The 7,575-nt window shown below is 44.6% G+C and overlaps 1 protein-coding gene across 2 annotated transcripts in view; it reads right to left on the bottom strand.

Moving 5' to 3' along the window:
• The window catches only part of GARRE1 (granule associated Rac and RHOG effector 1), a 118,763-nt gene extending 111,785 nt beyond the window's left edge, over positions 1-6,978 (bottom strand). The window contains exon 1 of one of the 2 annotated variants that reach the window (XM_006171591.3): positions 6,869-6,978. The gene's annotated coding sequence lies outside the window, so the exon portion shown is untranslated. The remainder of the gene's footprint in view (positions 1-6,868) is intronic. The other variant, XM_027769535.1, reaches the window with a different exon arrangement.
• Between the last annotated feature and the right edge of the window lie 597 nt (positions 6,979-7,575).

The following is a 7,575-nucleotide window of genomic DNA, read 5'->3' as shown; positions in this document are numbered from 1 at the left end:
CGCATATTTCTTTTTTTAAGCATTCTTTTTTATTTTATTTTATGTTTTTTTGGAGAGGTTTTTGCTATAGGGCGTGTGCGCTCACCAGACAGAGAGAGACATAGAGACAGAAAGCGAGAAATCACCCCCCAGGGGGGATGGCCACGCCGCAATCCCTTCTCCTCCATTCTTCTCTCGGGATCTTGGGCACGCACGTACACGCGCCCAGCGTGAGTTTTAAGCCACCGGGTCTGGGACATGAACCGCGGTCGACTACGTGGGAGTCCAGCGACATAGCCATTACGCTAACTGCTGGTCCCAAGCAGGACAAATATTTAGAAATAAGAAAATTCATGAGGCCAGCAGGTGGCGTGGTGGTTAAAGATGCTGGACTCCCACATGGCTGACTGTGGTTCGAGTTTCGGACCTGGCAGCTTACTGACTTTCTCACTTTCTCTCTCTCTCTCTCTCTCTCTGTCTTTATCTTGTCAAATTAAATAAATAATAATAATGATGAAATTAAAATAAAAAAAAAAAAGAAATGAGAAAATTCAGGAGCTCTCTACTGTCCACTCACCAAGCAGGGTATCAAGATAGACTCAGAGAGCAGACCTGCAGTGATTCTTCTCCAGGCTGGCTTCCAACTCTTTCTCTTATCCAAAGCCCGAGCCTATATGTACACAGACTTACTGAGGTCCTACTATGTGCACAGCACTGCTCCAGGTATCAGGAAGCAGTAGAGAAGAGACAAAGACAGTATCTGCTCTCAGGAGCTTTGAGTCTACTGGGAGCAAAAGGAGAAAATGGTCATGCCCTTTCCTTTTAGGTAAAATGCCCCAACACAAAACAGAAGAAACTTGGCAGAACCCAAGCACTGCCCAAGCACAGTAGTTACTGGTATTGGTTAGGGAGTCAGAATGACCTAGATATGAATTCCTGCTCTCAGTGAATGAATGGCATTTACTACCTCTATGACCTTAAACAAGCCACCTGCACTCTTGTGCCTCAGTTTCTTCAGTACTGTGGAGAGAAATAAATCCATGAAGCACAGTACTTGGCATAACCTGAGTCTCAGTAAATGAGAAGTAAAGGGAAGACACAGCTCTGAAAGAGGCCATGGCCTAGAAGAGAGAAGCTCTTTATCTTCTGCAATACTTCATTCTGGTCTGCCACGAGGCAAAAACGAAACTGCCCCCACTCCTGCCCCAAATACCACAGAGTTACAACCACCTTCGGAAATGTAACTTACATTCCAGCATCTCTGGCCCCCACCCTAAAGTTCAGGCAGGCAACAAACTACAACAGTTGCCCAGTGCATTCCGTAATCCAGAGGTCACAGCTAAACCCCACTTCCCTGTCTGCCACGCCCTCCTCTCTCAGCCCCAAGCTAGAACAGAAGGGACACAGGTGAAGAGGGGGCACCTAGAATTACAAAGTGCATGACAAAGTACTTGAGCACAAGGATGTGGTACATTCTCCACCACCTTGAGACCAGGAGCGGCACAGGTCCTCATGGGCTGGTCAGGACCACTTTCCTTTCTCCCTCCCTATGCCCCCAGAGCCTGTGGCACAAGAGCCTGGACTGCTGTGGGCTGGCTTTCCTCTGCCTGTTTCCATGTACATATCTCTACTTCTGGGGTCTGGGGGTGGGGCAGGACTCAGGTATTCTCAGTTTCCCTGGCCATAATTTCCATCTCACTAGTACCTAAACCCAAAATCAAATTTTAGGGGTAATATCTAGCTCTTAATTCCACATTCAAAAATCTTCCTATTGTGATTCTTTGCAACTGTGAATTTGAAAATGCATTCATTTGACAGTGAGTCAGACACAGGGAGCTTTTTTTATTTAAGAATTATTAATTTAATTTTATTTATTTTTAGTTAGTTTAATTTGAGTAGAGAGGGGCAGAGAGAGAGAGAAGGAAAGAAAGGAATAAAGAAAGCCGCTAGGTCCAGGACTCGAACCATGGTCAGCCATGTTAGAGTCCAGCATCCCTAACTATCATGCCACCTACCAATCCCTTATTATTATATTTTAATTTGACCAGAGAAAGACAGAGAGGGAGAGAGAAAGAGAGGGAAAGTAAGAAGCAAGTTGCCAAGTCTGGGACTCAAACCATGGTCAGCCATGTCAAACCACCACACCACCGGGGGGCCCTGTAAGAAACATACTAAAAATAGGTTTTTTTGGAACCAGCAGTGGCATGGTGGTTAAGGCACTGGACATGGCCAACTGAGATTCAAGCCCTTGACCTGGCAGCTTGAAAATCACACCAGGTGTGTGTGTGTGTGCCCTAAATCCCAAGGAGAGAATGGAGGAGAACGGACTATGGCATAGCCATTCCCCCAGGTGAGTGATTTCTCACTTTCCCTCTCACTGTCTGTCTCCCTCTCTCTAGTGAGTATACGTGCCCTATAGAAAAACCTTTAAAACAAACTTTGTGTTTGTTTGTTTTAAAGCAGTACTGGGGGCTAGCAGTTGGTGTGGAGGTTAAGGTCCTAGATCTCACATGACAGACTGTGAGAATATGAGTCCCAGACCCAGCAGCTTGAAACTCATGCCAGGCACAAGTGTGTTCATCCCCAAAACTCAAGAGGAGGCTAGAAGAGAAGGGATTGCAGCATGGCCATATCCTCTAAGGGGATGATTTCTTTCTTTCTCTCTCTCTCTCTCTTCCCCCTCAGAGAAAGAGAGAGAGAGAGAGAGTGTGTGTGTGTGTGTGTGTGTGTGTGTCTCCAGCACATGCACCAAAAAAAAAAAAAAAAAAAAAAAAAAAAGTCCTGTACCTTTCTCCCAGTAAAAAAAAAAAAAAAGAAAAGAAAAAAAGCTACCATCAGCTGGTGGCATGATGGTTAGGGTGAATGGATCCCACATTGCCAGCTGCAGGGCTTTAGTCCCAGACTAAGAGACAAGCTGGAGGCCAGCAGGTGCCATAATAGTTAAGGCCCTGGACTCCCACGTAGCTGACTGGAACTCGAGTCCTGGACCTGGCAGCTTGAAACTCATGTTGGGTGTGTGTGCATGCCTGCCCAAAACCCCAAGAAGAAAAGGGATTGCAGCATGGCCATCACCATGTGTGTGTGTGCGGGGGGGTGATTTCTCACTTTCTATCTCTCTCTCTAGCAAGCACACACACCCTACAGCAAAAATCTTTCAGGAAAAAAAAAAAGAGAGACATGCGTGCCCAAAATCCCTAAAGGAGGGAGAAAAGGAGAAGGTATTGTGGTATGACCATCCTTCATAAGGATGCTTTCTTACTTTCTGTTTCACTGTTTCTCTCCTGAGAATGCACATGCCCTCTGACAAATTACTGGCAGCACACCTACAATTATCAACCTGGAAGTGACCTACATGTCCTACATTAAGGGGTTCATTAAATAAATTACACAGGAACACCTCATAGTCATTTCAAAGATCAAGGTAGAGTCACCACACTTCCTCAAGTCTAAGAAGCCACTGTTAATAAATCATACTGTCTTACACATGCTAAGACAAACTCTGCCGTATAATGACAAGCCATCACATGACGAATCCGAATTGCAGATCCCCTCAAATTTCTTTCCTGTTTCTGATTATTTTGTCTCAGGCCCTCCAGGACACACATCGTCACCCTTGACACAGGTCCCTTTGTGCCCTTTCCTTCGTTCTACTTTTCCTAGACGTTACCCATGTTTACAATCCACTGTTTCATGGAAACCACCATGGGCCACGTCAGTTCCCATGGAGCCTTTCCTGAGCTTCTGCAGCCTCTGCCCGTCGTTAGCTATGCATGCCTTCCCTTTCCAAGTGAACTGTAAGCACCAAGACACAGGCTGGGCACATCCTCACATTTCCTGTAGGACACAGCACAGGGCCACAGCAACACAAAAAACAACAAAACACATACCTTCCAGGAAGTGTTCTAAGGGCCTGACAAACATTAACTCATTAAAGCCTCACTAAAATCCCAGAAAGTAACATTACCTCTCCATTTTCAAATGGGGTAAACTGAGGTAACGAGAGGTTATATGACTTAAGGGTTAGTGACTAGTTAGTGGCAGAGGCAGAACTTGAACCCAAGTGGTCTGCATAGTTCTTGCATTTAACCTCTATGCTATGTCCCCTCGCTACATGACTGCCAAGTCTATCCTAGACATTTATTTTTTATTTTAACTTTTAAGTTGAAAACATAATATACATATACACAATGAAAAACCTCATACCACAGAAAATGGCGTGTAAAAAAAAGCTATTAGTTGGGAGCCAACAGTTAGCGTAATGGCTATGTTGCTGGACTCCCATGACCACGGTTTGTGTCCCGGACGCGGTGGCTTAAAACTCACGCCGGGCGCGTGTGCGTGCATGCCCAAGATCCCAAGAGGAGAATGGAAGAGAAGGGATTGCGGCGTGACCATCCCCCCTAGGGGGTGATTTCTCGCTTTCTGTCTCTGTCTCTCTCTGTCTATCTGGCGAGCGCACGCGCCCTATAGAGAAAAAAACTCTCAATAAATAAATAAATAAATAAATAAATAAATAAATAAAGCTATTAGTCTAACAGGTTGGCTTTCTGGGACCTCATCCCAAAGGAAACCAGTTTGTATTATTCTACGAATGTTTTCTGCACTTAGAAACCTGTTTCATGTGTACCTACTTATTTCTTTTTTTTATTATCACAAATGAGCATGTATACACGTTGTTCTGCACTTTGCTTTTTTTACTGATTATTTTCTGTGCCTCCTATCTGTTCTAGTGCTGTTTTTATTAAATTCTAAGGTGTACATATTTTTAAATAATTATTTTATTTATTGTTATTATTTTTTAATTTGACCAGAGAGAGAGAGAGAGAAAGTGAGAGAGCAAGCTGCCACCAGGTCTAGGACTCAAACTGCAGTCAGCCATATGGGAGTGCAGTATCTTAACCAATGTGCCGCCTGCCGGCCTGAGATGTACATATTTTTACATTTTATCTCAAGATAGTTTGATGAAGTCAGAGGATCTCGGTGGGTGTGGACTTCATCATGAAACAAGATCATAAAAAGCTTTGAAGCATGTGAAAGACATCAAGGCTTAGCCCTACAGCAGTGTGTAGGTTGAGACCTATAGGCAGAGAGCTATCAAGTATTACTTGACATATCACTTCTCCTGTGACAGTGGGCACCTAGATCATCAGGCTGTGGTAGGACCAAAGTACTATACACAACGCACTGGTCAGCTGAGTGAGTCTGAGGACTTAGCACAATACCTGGACCACTATTAGTCTAATAAGTTCACTATTCTTTTCTTAAAAGAATTTTTTATTTAATTCGATTTGTCTTCTTTTTTTTTTTTAATTTGACCAGACAGAATGAGAGAGAGAGAAAGGGAAAGTGAGAGAGTAAACTGCCAGGTCTGGGACTCGAACCACGGTCAGCCATGTGGGAATCCAGCACCTTTAACCACCACACCACCTACCAGCCCCCAGCTGTTATTTCTTAAAGAGCTAGCTGTTTTCAACCCAGTCTCATGTTCCTCCAATCCCTATTTGTATCCATCCACTCTTTACCCTCAATCTCCCACAGCTCCAATACCTCATGCTTGCTCACCTCTACACCTTGGTAATGTCATGCCTCCACATAAAAGTTCTCTCTGCTCAGTGCAGTGCTGGACTCACTTTTTCCCACAATATTCACCTCAAGAACACCCTTCTCCAGGAAGCCTCCCTGACAACTAATTCCCACGTGGCCAACTGTGTCAATCAGGTTCCAAACCAGGGAGCTAGAAAACGCACGCTGGGCACGTGTACATGCATGTTCAAAATCCCAAGGGGAGAATGGAGGAGAGGGAACTGCAATGTGGTGATCCCCACCCTGGGGGGTGATTTCTCACTCCCACCCAACCCCGCCTCTCTCAGGTAAGTGCAGGTGGTCTATAACCAATTTTAAAAAAGAGACGGGCCAGCAGATGGTGTGGTGGTTAAGGAACTGGACTCCCATATTCCTGACTATAGTTCGAGTCCCAGACCTGTAGGCTTGAAGATCAGGCCGGACATTTGCGCATGCATGCTCAAAATCCCAGAAGAACGGAGAAGGGATTGTGGCATGGCCATCCCTCTGGTGGGTGATTTCTCACTTTCCTTCTATTTTGCTCTGACTCTACAGTGAGCGCACATACCCTATAACAAAAACCTAATAAATAAATAAATAAGAGAGAAAGAACAGTGCTACTATTACCCCTTTTCTACAGATGAGAAGACTGAGCAATAATCTAGCATTCCAGCCCTAAGATGTGATCCGAGCTTTGGATGCAGAGCTCTCAACCATTCGCAATTACTCCTCAGTAAGACCTCTCCATGTTCCAACCACAGCGTATTAGACTATGGACCTATGCAAGGGAAAGCCTCACAGCTGGAGGCATCAACGAGGACACATCCATCCGTTTGGTAGTGTGGAAGCCTTGCAGAAGACTGTAAACAGCTCCTGTGGCCAGGGCCCCAGACAGAGCTGCAGACACAATGCCTAATTCCTCTCTTAGACCTGCACCCCGATTTCCACAGACATGGTCTCAACCCTCTCCTTTAAACACAGTCTTCCTTCTGAGGATACAAAATTAAGTTTAAGCTTTCTGGCTACAAACACATTCCAATCATGCCTTCCTGGGGTTATAGCTGGGTCAGTTTGGTTGAATTTAAAGTTTTCCCTCAAAGTCTTCAAACTACTTTTACAAACTGTCTCATGGCTTCTATGTTGTCTATAGATAGCTGAATTGTGTCATACATATTCTGACTTCATCCTCTGATGAGCCTTCACTCATTCAACTAATATTTAATGTTTCCAGAACACTGTGTTCTAAGCCCCCAAAATAAAAGTGAACAAAACATGCGTGAAACGTGGTGGCGCTGAATCTTCGCCTCCCCTACTAGGTACTACTTACATTTTAGGGCAATTGCTTGTCTAGTTTTCTTCCCCAGGTTGTGCTGTTCAGCTCTGTATTCTGATCATCCAGTAAAGTAACTGGCCCACACTGTAAATAATCCACAAATGTGTGCTAATTAAATTCATGACTAAACTCACTGAGTGTCCTCTTTCTCACCCACAGCAGGGATCAGATTATATCCAAAGTCCTTTAGGAAACAGGAACAAAGTCTAAATCAAGGTGTAGGAAACAGAAAGCAAATGGCTAATACAATCCAAATTTAAAAAGATGAGGGCCCAGTAATTTAAGGGCGCTGGATCCCATACAGCTGATGCATGGTTCAGTTGCAGCCCTGGCAGCTTGAAAAACATGCCAGGAGCATGTGTCTACATGCCCAAAATCACGACAGGAGGGAAAAAAGGAAGAGAAAAGACTGCAGCATGACCATATCCCCTGGAGAGGGCTTTCTCCTTTTCCTTTCCTCTGGCAAGCACATTCAAGTAGAACACAATGCCCTGTAAGGCTGACCGACATGGGAAGGTTCCAGGTTCGAATCCAAGACACCCTGAGCACATCCGGCACACAAGTAACCATGATCTACGGCTGGTTGAAGTGGCATCAAGACCCTGTTGGGGGTGCTGTCTCCCTGACTCTGTCTCTGTCACTCACAGAAAAAATAAACGTTCTTTTCAAAAGAAATGAGATATGATATACATCAGCTGTTA

Source organism: Tupaia chinensis, unplaced genomic scaffold (assembly GCF_000334495.1).
Source record: "Tupaia chinensis unplaced genomic scaffold, TupChi_1.0 Scaffold149922_1, whole genome shotgun sequence".
In the NCBI taxonomy this organism is placed as follows: domain Eukaryota; kingdom Metazoa; phylum Chordata; class Mammalia; order Scandentia; family Tupaiidae; genus Tupaia; species Tupaia belangeri.
Note: the sequence above shows the minus strand (reverse complement) of the source record. Positions and strands in the feature narration are given on the sequence as shown.